Source organism: Cynocephalus volans, chromosome 11 (assembly GCF_027409185.1).
Source record: "Cynocephalus volans isolate mCynVol1 chromosome 11, mCynVol1.pri, whole genome shotgun sequence".
Lineage (NCBI taxonomy): Eukaryota > Metazoa > Chordata > Mammalia > Dermoptera > Cynocephalidae > Cynocephalus > Cynocephalus volans.
In genome coordinates this window covers 12,589,173-12,602,635 of record NC_084470.1, presented here as the reverse complement: position 1 = coordinate 12,602,635, position 13,463 = coordinate 12,589,173, and positions in this window count along the sequence as shown.

The window sequence follows — 13,463 nt, the reverse complement described above, 5'->3', positions numbered from 1 at the left end:
TTAATGCATCTTGAGAGGGAGAGCATAAGCTTGCCAAAAATGGAGACCCCGAGCGAGGGAACCCGCGCCCTTTATATAGAGACTGCTCCTCGCCTAGGACGTGCTCCTACCTTATTGGTGGCTGCCTAATCGGCCCAGGCGTGTTACCGAGCAGCCCTGCCCTCCACCAGAAATCAGCGCCATCTTGTAATGGCGATTTCGGGCAGCTCCTCACATCTCCCCCTTTTTTATCATTTAAAGCGGCTGGTACAAGCTCGGCGGTCGCGGACAAATTAGCCAGCGTTCCTGTCCTAGGTCGTCCCTCCACAGACTTTGACCTTACCCGTCATAGGTTGACCCTATCGCCACCGGGCACCATGTCTTAGGTTGGTTCAAGTCTGGGGGAAGTTGCCCGTCTCTGGACACACTGGAGCCTGTTGTTACACATAGACCTGTTTGAGCAAGGGCGAACTCCTCTGAACAAGCTTCAGGGAGGCCAGCCAACAGGAAGGGGGAAGGGGAGTCAGAGCAGGCTAATCCTTAAGCATGGACAGCCAAACGTCAGGGTTGGCCCCCTGTTCCAGGGCTAGAAATGCCTGGGCGATGACTACCCTGTCTCTCTGGGTCTGGGCTTTTAATCTGCAGACCAACCATAGTAGGAGCACAGTTCCCCCACATAAGAACATGCCAACCCCAATCACTCCTGCCCACTCCTTGAAGTGGGACACGGCCGTTTTAATCCATGAGGACAGTCCGGCTGCGAAGGAGACATCCACTCTTGTTGAATTCACGGACACAATGGCCATGCGCAGCTGGTTTATCAGGTTGTCAAATTCTCTCGTCCAACCTGTTGAAAGATGCTGGGATAATTGTTTAGACAAATTTGCAGCTTTGGTATACTTTTTATATTGGATACTGGTGACACATAACCCTGAATATTTCCATTGACACCCCAATTGAGCAATTTGCCATAAAACGTCTATTTGTTCCTGCACAAGATCCACCCGCTGGTTAACCACCATTAATCCTCCCTTCAGCTGAGCGTTTAGCGCAGTCTGTGTTTCTAGGGCCTGTGTTACCGCGGAGGACAAATTATTCAACGTGGTGGCAGTCTGTACCGTGGTAGTCAAGGAGACGGCAGCAGCTGTGGCTGCACCCGCCGCCAGGGATACGGCGGCGACTATTGCCGCAGTGAGACCAAAATCCCTCCTCTGCCTGAACAAGACCATAGTATTGGGAGCTTCTACTGGGACAGGAATCCATCTAGGCATTCGAGCAACTATGGCCAAATTGAACAGCGTAGCATTCCGGCACTGTGCATAAAAGCAAGTATAGTTATCACAAGCAATCTGACTCCTCTCATCACTAATATTAGTTAAAATAAACATGAAAGGAGGATAAAGGCAAACTGGTGTTGGCGGGACAGAGTAATTTGTTCCAAGCTGTTTTATGGACACAGTGGATTCAAAGGACTCAGTCACATTCCACTCAAAAGAGGCATTTCCCCAACCACCGCCTTTTGAAAAGGCAAACGGTGAAAGGTCCGTGCAGCTGCCATTTACCCCACACAACAGCCAAACATCAAATGGGTTGGAACGGATCGCCATCGTGGGGTTTTGATATGTCCAATTTAGGCCTGAAGAGGTAGCATTATACTGGGTACCCATATAAGGCGAAAAGGTAAAGTAATTTTTTAGTGCCCACCCCGCCTTTTTAGACTGGCAGCCCGTCCAGGGCGGGGTATCTCCCTCCCTTCTGGGGCTCAGGCAATACGGGGCCCATTTTGCCTGAGAGGGAATACTGGTATTGTTCTTTGGATCAAAAGCAGGCCACACTCCAGACAGCCAAGAAGCATTGGCCGACCCTGGATGTTCTGGCCTATCAAACCACGCCGCGGTTTGATTATAAAGCTTTATGCATGGAATCTCAGACCAGGACCGATTAGAAACCATCCAAAAACATAGACTGCCTGTTAAAGAAAAATTTCGACTTTTTCCAATACCCGCTATCTCCGTGTCTTCAGGTAGATAAGGTAGATCCAAAGTCTTATTAGAACTGAAAAACCGAGGAAACAACCTAGTATCATGATGAACTGGCATCGGGAGGGGGAAGGTCGACAGTATCCCCCAGCGCGGCTCGCCCAAGGCCGTTGGGGTCTTGATCATCACCATCAGAATAGGGAGGAACAGCCAGATCTTCCAGCTCAGATGGGGTCTTGGCGCCATCCTTCCGTTCTGGGACCGTCCTGGTAAGCCTCTCAGGGACCCAGAAAGGGTTATCTTCATTCTGTGGGAAAACACACACAGCTCCCCTGGATCTTATAAGAATAGGATCCGGTCCTTTCCATTCGTTAGACAACACATCTTTCCATTTTACCATTTCTTTTGGCCTGTCTGGCTCTGAGCAATGACGCTCGGCCGCTGTTTGTCCATGCTCATCTAAATTCAGGTAATTTAAAGTAAATAATGCCAGGGAAATCACTGTCCTTGGTACTGGAGGAAGTTCCTTCATAATTCCCCCTTTTTGTTTTTGTAAGTATGATTTTAATGTGCGATGGGCACGTTCTACGATACCTTGTCCTTGGGGGTTATAGGGTAGGCCAGTCAAATGGGTTACTTCCATATAATGGCAGAACTGTCTGAATTTTTGGGAAGTGTAGGCAGGTCCATTATCTGTTTTAAGGACCCTGGGCTTACCCCAGGCACTCCAGGCCTCGAGACAATGTTGGATTACATGGGAAGCCTTCTCTCCCGATAGGGGAGAAGCATGTAAAATACCAGAACAAGTGTCAATGGACACATGTGAATACTGGAGTTTTCCAAAAGAGGCAACATGGGTAACATCCATTTGCCAAACCTGCAGCGGTCTTACGCCTCTTGGGTTGACCCCCACATGAGATATAGGCAAAAATTGGCAACAGTTTTGACATTGGGTCACTATTTCTCTAGCTTCTTTTCTAGTTAAGGAAAACTGACGGCGCAAGGTTTCGGCCGTTACATGAAACCGTTCATGGAAGCTTTTAGCAGCTTCCAGATTGGAAGACATGGCAACAGCAATCAGCTTTGTAGCTTTGTCGGCCAGGTCATTTCCTAGTGCCATAGGGCCAGGGAGACCTGAATGTGCCCGTATATGAGTTATATAAAATGGGTGTCGCCGAGCTAACAAGCAATTTTGAATTTGTTGAAAGACGCAAGCCACCCTACTGGATGGCTTGATGATACCAGCAAGCTCAAGATGATTAACTGCATTTACTACATAATTAGAATCAGAGACAACATTTACAGGGCCAGAAAAGGTCTGTAAAACCTCTAGGACTACCAAACATTCAACAACCTGGGGGGAGGTTTCAATATACCTTTTGGAGACAACCTGACCGTCAATCACATAGGCTCCAATCCCCGTCTTGGAGCCATCAGTATAGACTACCAAGCCATCTATTAAGGGCACAGAGGATGTTACCCGGGGAAAAACCACCGCTTGGGACAAGGCAAAATGCAAAAGAGGGTGTTGGGGATAATGATTGTCTATCTGCCCTGGAAACGAGGCGACCAATATGGCCCATTCATTGGAGGCAGCCGTCAGGGCTTGAACCTGAGGCAAAGTATAGGGAACTATCATCTTTTCTGGATATTTGCCAAAGTGAGTGAGAGAGGCCTTAAGTCCACGTAAGGCAAGCCGTGCCAGAGCATCGGGATACCAATCAATGATTTTTGCTGGTGAAGCATTGGGATGGATCCACAAAAGGGGGCCGTTTTGCCAAAGCACAGCAGTAGGCAGTCCCTTCGTTTTACAAAGGCACAAGGAAAAGGGCAATGTATTAACAAGACGTGTCAATTGAGCTCCCTGTATGGCCTGTTCTACCAACCGCAAGGCCTGTTCTGCTGGCGGAGTGAGGGACCTGGGAGAAGTCAGATGGCTATCACCCTCAAGAATGTCAAACAGCGGCTTCAGGGCCGCAGAGGGGATTTTTAGAAAGGGTCTGAGCCAGTTGATGTCTCCCAACAATTTTTGAAAATCATTTAGAGTTTGTAAGTGGTCCCTTCTTATCTCCACCTTTTGTGGGACGATCTTATCAGGGAAGAGAATAGACCCCAAAAAATGTCCAGTATTTGCAATCTGAACTTTATCAGCAGCAATTTGTAGGCCCCAGTGTAACAAGATGGACTGTAAGCAAGGATATGCCTTTTGTAAAACTGTCAAATCTTTGTGGCATAACAGGACATCATCCATATAATGAATCAGGATTAGGGAAGGAAACTGGCGCCTCAAAGGCCTCAAAGCTTCTTGAACATATAGTTGACACATGGTAGGGCTATTTGTCATGCCTTGAGGCAAAACCTTCCATTGGAACCTTTTATCAGGTTCCATATGATTAAGTGAAGGGAGAGTAAATGCAAAACGGGGCTTATCTAGGGGACATAAGGGGATGGAAAAAAAGCAATCCTTAATATCTATAATAACTAAAGGCCAACCTTTAGGTAAGGCGGAGAGAAGCGGAAGACCCCTTTGTACGGGGCCAAAAGAGTTCATCTGTTTATTAATGGCTCTCAGGTCGTGGAGCAATCTCCATTTTCCCGACCTTTTTTTGATTACAAATATCGGGGTATTCCAGGGAGAGGTGGACGGTTCAAGATGTCCAAGCCTTAGCTGCTCCTGTACTATCTGTGTTGCTGCCCTCAATTTCTCGGAGGACAATGGCCATTGAGGAACCCACACCGGATCCTCCGTTTTCCACGGAATGGGTCGTGCTGCCTCAATGGCGCCTAGGAAAAACCCAGACCCTGTCTACCTGGGTTGCCTTCAGGGAGAATGGGTTCAACCCGGCCCTGTTCCCTGGCTCCTAAACCCCTTCCCTGTTTATGACCCATCTTGGCCATTATCTCCTTAGCTTGAGAGGAGTATTCATTAGACAACTTAACTCCCATCTTTTGTAAAATATCACGCCCCCAGAGGTTAACGGGGAGCGGAAGCACGTAGGGAGTAAAATGTCCCTCTTGTCCCTCTGTCGTTTTCCAGGACAAGGTAGCGGAACTAATAGTAGGACTGGCCTGATAACCGAGGCCTTGTAGAGAATGTGAGGACTTAATGACAGGCCAAGACTTTGGCCACCAATGGGTGGAAATAATACTCTTATCTGCACCAGTATCCATAATGCCTTCAAACAATTTTCCCTCAACCCACAACTTTAGCTTAGGTCTCTCATTTAGGGAGACCATCAGGTAGGCGGAATCCATGCCCGAGGAGCCCATTTTTTCTCGTCCAGGCTCTGAAGGTTTGGCAACCTCTGGAAGGAGCAATAACTGAGCTATCCTGTCTCCTTTGGTGATAGAAAAGACTCCTCCTGGGCATGAGCACAGGACTTGGATCTCGGGGCTATGTTGACAGTCAACTACCCCAGGGTAGACAATAAGACCGTTTAAAGTTAACGATCCTCTGCCAATTATAAGGCCCACGGTTCCAGGCAGTAGGGGTCGAATAGGCTGCACAGGAACCGGCTGGACGCCCATTTGTGGCATTAATAAGAAGTCGGAGGAGGCGTGCAGGTCCAATCCTGTGTGTCTTCCGACAGGCTCTCCTCCCTTTCTCCTCGACTCTGGTTGGCCTTGTCCCCATACTTGTGGGGGCCCTGGGAACGGGGGCCCATCTTCACGTTTTTTTGAACCACTTGGTGTTGTTCTGTGAGCGGCGGAAGGAGTCGCCCTTTGATATCTCTAATGGAACGGCAGAGAGCAGCCTTATGATATCCCTTGGAACAGCGGGAACAGAGGGAGTCGGTACTCTGGGGGCCCTTATCCCTGTCCGGGGCTTGGCAGTCCTTTTTTAAATGTCCCGGTTGACCGCATTTAAAACAAACTCTCTCGTTCCGCCCCTGTCTTGGCTGTCCCTGTCTAGGCAGTCTCTGCGACTGGAGGATGGCAGCTGCCAGCCCTGCATTGGTCAGGGGTCCCCCGAGTTCTCGACAAACTCTGAGCCAATCCTGTACACCTTTACCTTTTCTGGGCGCTATGGCCGCGCGGCATTCCTGGGTCGCCTGCTCAAAAATCAGTTGTTCAACAAGAGGCGCAGCCTGATCAGGGTCCCCAAAGATGCGCCCCGCTGCTTCTGTCATTCGAGCCACAAAATCTGAGAATGGTTCCTGAGGTCCCTGAATGATCTTAGTAAGTTGTCCAGAAGCTTCCCCTTTTTTGGGGAGTGCCTTCCAAGCCTTAATGGCAGTGCTAGAAACTTGAACATAAGCACCCCATGGGAAAGCCGTCTGATCAGCGGCAAATGGGCCCTGGCCTGTTAACATATCAAAGGTCCAATCTCGCTGCTCGGGGGTCAGTGCAGCAGCGTTTGCCCTGGCTTGAGCTTGTGCAGCCTCATGCCATAGCGCCTTCCATTCCATGTATTGACCCATGGTAGGGAGCGCTGCCTTAGCCAACATTTGCCAGTCAGCGGGTGTCATAGCCACACCAGCAAACCTTTCTAGCATTACTAGAGTAAAATTGGCATTTACACCATATTTTCTAACCGCCTCTGCTAGATCCTTAGTTTGGGTGTACTCGACGGGGGCATGAACTCTCCCTCCGCCCTCAACCTCAAAAACTGGGAAGGCAGCTTGAACCTTTTTCCTCACTTTATCAGAGAGGAATGAGAAGGGATTAGAAGACTGCACGTAAGGAGGAGGCGCCGAAGGCGCAGGCCGTGCGGGGGCCACTGGGGGCGGCCGGCATTTCCACTCCCCGAGTGGTCTCCGCCGCCTGTCGGGATGATATCTCTCCTCCTCGTACCTGGCAGCTTCCTCCTCCAAATCGGATTCCTCACTAGGGCTGAGGGGATCGGAGTCGGACTCATCCAGATTTAAATCTTCTAATTCTTGTTTTAAGGCCCCCAGCTCTTGCATAGGGTAGAGGCCTCCTTCTTTCCCTTCCAACTTTTGTCTGGGTTTTGAAATCCCTCCTTTACCGGCAGATGTGCCGGGAGTGTCACTTTGTTGTTTTAGAATCTCTCCCTCGTCCGTAGACTTACCGGGAGGGCCCTTTTTCTTATGGGAGACGTCTCTCCTCCTGCGGGTACCCATCCTCTCACTCCGTTCAGTTTCTGACATGCTGTCTTGGACCTCCTCTAATGTATTTTGCCCTACTATCACTACCGGTTTACAGCCCTCATCTTCTAAGCAATTTTTAATAAACTTCCAAATGGTCTTGGTGCCCTGACGGAGGTCTCCCTCCGCGTACTTGCGGTCAAGGTCTCTGCCTAGTTTGTTCCAAGAGCTCAAAGTCAAGGAGCCGGAACAAGCAAACCACAGCGCTACACGATCTACCTCTTTTACAAAATTTTTGAGCACACGGCCCCCTACCTTTATATCACGTTGTCTCAGCACGGCCTCTAACGCGGTAACCATGGACTGAGTGGAACCCATAACGCGCCCCACTCCGTGGGAGGCGCTGTGAGACGCGCCGTTCCCTTACGTACTAGAGGCTCACACAGGTCTCTGGTGCAGCTGCTTATCTACGTCAGTCTGACCACACCAACGGGCGATTTCAAAACCTTTTAAACCAACCGGATTAACCCCAGACCAAGAACAGGCATACCTCTCCGAACTTACCCTCCTGCAGTTCTGAATCCTCCCTGTCTCCAGGGGGTCTCCGAAGGTGCTGACGATGACACAAGTTCCCGGGTTTCGGCACCAGATGTCCCGCGCTACCGTCTCGCCAGCAAGAACGACGCGGCACACAAAGGATCCTTCTGCAGATCAGCTTTAATGCATCTTGAGAGGGAGAGCATAAGCTTGCCAAAAATGGAGACCCCGAGCGAGGGAACCCGCGCCCTTTATATAGAGACTGCTCCTCGCCTAGGACGTGCTCCTACCTTATTGGTGGCTGCCTAATCGGCCCAGGCGTGTTACCGAGCAGCCCTGCCCTCCACCGGAAATCAGCGCCATCTTGTAATGGCGATTTCGGGCAGCTCCTCACAATGTTTATGGATTGGAAAACTCAACATCACAAATAAGTCAATTCTTCCAAATTGATCCATAGAAGTAATGCAGTTCCAAACAAAATCCCAGAAACTTTTTCTAAGAAACTGACAGAGGGATTCTAAAATTTACATAGAAATGTATAGGCCAAGGATAGCTAAGACAATTTTGAAGAACAAAGAAAGGGGACTTAATCAGTTATCAAAACATATTGTAAAGTTACAGTACATAAGACAGTGTGGTATTAGTGCATGGAAAGACAAATGGATTAATGGAATAGAACAGAATCCAGAAAGAGATCCAAGTCTATATAAACATCTGATTTGTGACACAGGAGGCAATGCAAAGACACGGAGAAAGGATGGTATTTCCATGTTTCATTTTTACAAATCTGTGCTCTAGTATTTGTCATGCTGTACTATAAACTAGAACATAACCTGTCTGGGGGCATCAAATGGATTTTACTCATATTGCACAACGCCAGCTGCTAATGCAAGCCCTGGAACATACTGGGTGCTTGATAAAAGTTGATCACATATTCAACTGAGTGACTAAAACCCTAAGATGAGATTACTGGAAGCCACAAGTTTTAATGGTTTCTATGCTGTTCCACTCTTGGTAGCTAGGCAGTGATAGATGGGAATAACAGTAGGAGGAAGCTTCATCAGCTGGTGTTCTCTGAGCCCATTTGACCTCTAACACTACCACCAAAAAATACAACTGCCTCTTCTCACTTCCACACACAAACTTCAGACTACATAATCCTTCTCTGACTTCATTCTCCTTCCAGATTAACATGATCGTACCTTTAAAAATAAATGCTGAAATGGAATGATGAGGAAAAGCACATAGGAGCGTAATTTACTCTGCATCTCAGCTCTAGTACACCAGGAATATCAATTTTGTAACTTGTCAAAAGACATGTGAAACAAGGTGTTCTAAAGCATGGGAGGCCCACAGTGGAGTCATCTCTATCTTTTTAGGCAGGAAATTAATACCACAATTTTTCTCTGTGTGGTCTATCACCCCCCCCCACCCCCACACACAAACCATCTTTAAATTTTGGTGTGAGCATAAGACACAGTCGGTCTCAAAATGCAGAAATAATTATTCAGGAAGAAACAGAATTAAAAGTAACCAATTTCCAAAATAGCCTTTAGATTAAAATGAAAGGCTGAGGAGAGTTTAGAGGAAAACCATTGTGAAGTAATGCCTTATATTGGGGTTGGAGCCTTTTATATTTTAGAATACAGATGTCCCATGATTTTTCAACTTCATGACAGGCTTATTGGAGTATTAACACATTTACAACTTCCCATATTTTTTCACTTACAATGGGTTTATTGAGACATAACCCCATTATAAGTCGAGGAGCATTTGTATTCATTTTCTAATTACCGGTTGTATTAGTGAGAGTTCTTCAGAGAAAACCAAAAGGAAATATATGTGTATATATAGGAATTGGCTCATGTGATTGTATGATCTGGCGAGTCTGAAATCTGCAAAGCACGCTGGAAGCAGAATTTTTTCTTCTGGGGACCTCACTCTTTTCTTTTAAAGCCTTCAACTGATTGGATAAGGCCCACCCACATTTCAGAGAGGAATATGCTTAACTCAATGTCTACTGATTCAAATATTAATCACATCTAAACAATACCTTCATGGCAATGCCTAGATTGGTGTTTGACCAAACAACTGAGCACCATGGCCTAGCCAAATTAATATATAAAACTAACCATTGTAGAATTTTAGAATCTTTAGTATGAATACTACGTACTAGAAACACACAAACATCATGCTTCTCCCAATTCCAGGCTTTCCAAATGCTTTAAGAATCACATACTGAAATCTAATTCCCTGATCAAGAGGAATATGTAATTACTCATTAATATAACAGCCCCTGAACAAGGCTCCATAATTTATTCAGACTTCTTAAGGATAATAGAAACATTCTAAGGGTGAATGAGATAAGAATATTTGACATTGCCCTACTACCTTATGATTTTAGGCATAAACCAAAATGTTAAATAGTAATGTTGGAGGATCATCATATTGTATTAAAATTTAACATTTTATGAGACGGATGCACTGCCCACTGTGCCAAGAGGATGATTAAGGTTTAACATTTTAGACACCTTTTCTTGGAAACTATGTCTGATAACAGCATGTTTACACTTTTATAGCATTATGTCGTCATCATCATATTAGTATTATGTGTTTTTATATGGGTTATATTGCAGTAATCAATGAGTAGGCATGTTGAATGTAATTTTGGCAGAAAATACATAATCATTATAAGATATATAATGATTACATTGACCATGTTATACTTTAGGTTCTGTCAGGATTGTACATGCTTACTGAAACTTCTAAGTTCAGAACTTACTGAATTAATTTCATCTGACTTAATAAACAAACCCAATCCATGTCAATGCTGATAGCACACTCTCTTTGCATTTTACTATTGAGTTTCTAGTTTTAAATACACAAAGCCAACATCACTCTTATGATTGGAAGATTATTGCTCCTATTTTAAGTGAAAATTTGTAGAACGTTTTCCAGGAAAGCTGAATCAGGAATTGTTACTTTATTATTTTTATTTTTTATTTTATTTTATTATTATTTTTTTAACTTTTATTTTGTCGATATACATTGTGGTTGATTATTCTTGCCCCTTACCAAAACCTCCCTCCCTCCTCCCTCTCCTCCCTCCCCCGCAACAATGTCCTTTCTGTTTGCTTGTCGTATCAACTTCAAATAATTGTGGTTGTTATATCTTCTTCCACCACCCCGGTTTTTTTTTTTTTGTGTGTGTGTGTGTGTGTGTGTGAATTTATATATTAATTTTTAGCTCCCACCAATAAGTGAGAACATGTGGTATTTCTCTTTCTGTGCCTGACTCGTTTCACTTAATATAATTCTCTCAAGGTCCATCCATGTTGTTGCAAATGGCAGTATTTCATTCGTTTTTATAGCTGAGTAGTATTCCATTGTGTAGATATACCACATTTTCCGTATCCACTCATCCGATGATGGACATTTGGGCTGGTTCCAACTCTTGGCTATTGTAAAGAGTGCTGCGATGAACATTGGGGAACAAGTATACCTTCGACTTGATGATTTCCATTCCTCTCGGTATATTCCCAGCAGTGGGATAGCTGGGTCATATGGTAGATCTATCTGCAATTGTTTGAGGAACCTCCATACCATTTTCCATAGAGGCTGCACCATTTTGCAGTCCCACCAACAATGTATGAGAGTACCTTTTTCTTTCTCCGCAACCTCGCCAGCATTTATCGTTCAGAGTCTTTTGGATTTTAGCCATCCTAACTGGGGTTAGATGGTATCTCAGGTGTGGTTTTGATTTGCATTTCCCGGATGCTGAGTGATGTTGAGCATTTTTTCATATGTCTGTTGGCCATTCGTATATCTTCCTTAGAGAAATGCCTACTTAGCTCTTTTGCCCATTTTTTAATTGGGTTGCTTGTTTTCTTCTTGTAAAGTTGTTTGAGTTCATTATATATTCAGGATATTAATCCTTTGTCAGATGTATATTTTGCGAATATTTTCTCCCACTCTGTTGGTTGTCTTTTAACTCTGTTAATTGTTTCTTTTGCTGTGCAGAAGCTTTTTAGTTTGATATAATCCCATTTGTTTATTTTTCCTTTGGTTGCCCGTGCTTTTGGGGTCGTATTCATGAAGTCTGTGTCCAGTCCTATTTCCTGAAGTGTTTCCCCTATGTTTTCTTTAAGAAGTTTTATTGTTTCAGGGTGTATATTTAAATCCTTAATCCATTTTGAGTTGATTTTAGTATATGGTGAGAGGTATGGGTCTAGTTTCATTCTCCTGTATATGGATATCCAGTTATCCCAGCACCATTTGCTGAAGAGGCAGTCCCTTCCCCAGTGAATAGGCTTGGTGCCTTTGTCAAAGATCAGATGGCAGTAAGTGTGTGGGTTGATTTCTGGATTCTCTATTCTATTCCATTGATCGGTGTGTCTGTTTTTATGCCAGTACCATACTGTTTTGGTTATTATACCTTTGTAGTATAGCTTAAAGTCAGGTAGTGCTATGCCTCCAGCTTTATTTTTTTTGCTCGTCATTACTTTGGCTACACGTGGTCTTTTATTATTCCATATAAATGTCTGGATAGTTTTTTCCATTTCTGAGAAAAATGTCTTTGGAATTTTGATGGGGATTGCATTGAATTTGTATATCACTTTGGGTAGTATGGACATTCTCACTATGTTGATTCTTCCAATCCAAGAGCAAGGGATATCTTTCCATCTTCTTGTATCCTCTCTAATTCTCTCAGCAGTGGTTTGTAGTTCTCATTATAGAGATTTTTCACCTCCTTGGTTAACTCAATTCCTAAGTATTTTATTTTTTTGGTGGCTATTGTAAATGGGCAGGCTTTCTTGATTTCTCGTTCTGCATGTTCACTATTGGAGAAAAGAAATGCTACGGATTTTTGCGTGTTGATTTTGTATCCTGCTACTGTGCTGAAATCATTTATCAATTCCAAGAGTTTTTTTGTAGAGGTTTTAGGCTGTTCGATATATAGGATCATGTCTTCTGCAAACAGGGACAGTTTGACTTCATCTTTTCCAATCTGGATGCCCTTTATTTCCTTCTCTTCTCTGATTGCTCTGGCTAGTACTTCCAACACTATGTTGAATAGGAGTGGTGAGAGAGGGCATCCTTGTCTAGTTCCTGTTCTTAAAGGAAATGCTTTCAGCTTTTGCCCATTCAGGATGATATTGGCATTGGGTTTGTCATATATGGCTTTAATTATGTTGAGATATTTTCCCTCTATATCTAACTTCTACAGGGTCTTTGTCATGATTGAGTGCTGAATTTTATCAAATGCTTTTTCAGCATCTATAGAGATGATCATATGGTCCTTGTGTTTGACTTTATTAATATGGTGTATCACGTTTATTGATTTGCGTATGTTGAACCAACCTTGCATCCCTGGGATGAATCCCACTTGATCGTGGTGAATAATTTTACATATGTGTTGCTGTATTCTGTTTGCTAGTATTTTAGTGAGGATTTTTGCATCTATATTCATCAAGGATATCGGCCTGTAGTATTCTTCTTTGGTTATATCTTTACCTGGTTTTGGTATCAGGATGATGTTTGCTTCATAGAATGAGTTTGGGAGGTTTGCATCTGTTCCAATCTTTTGGAATAGTTTGTAAAGAATCGGTGTCAATTCCTCTTTGAATGTTTGGTAAAATTCTGCTGTGAATCCATCTGGTCCTGGGCTTTTCTTTGTTGGCAGCCATCTGATAACAGCTTCAATCTCCTTTATTGTTATTGGTCTGTTCAAATTTTCTACGTCTTCATGGTTCAGTTTTGGGAGTTTGTGTGTGTCCAGAAATTTATCCATTTCCTCCAGATTTTCAAATTTGTTGGCATATAGTTGTTTATAGTAGTCTCGAATGATTCCTTGTATTTCAGATGAATCAGTTGTAATATCACCTTTTTCATTTCTAATTTTTGTTATTTGAGTCTTCTC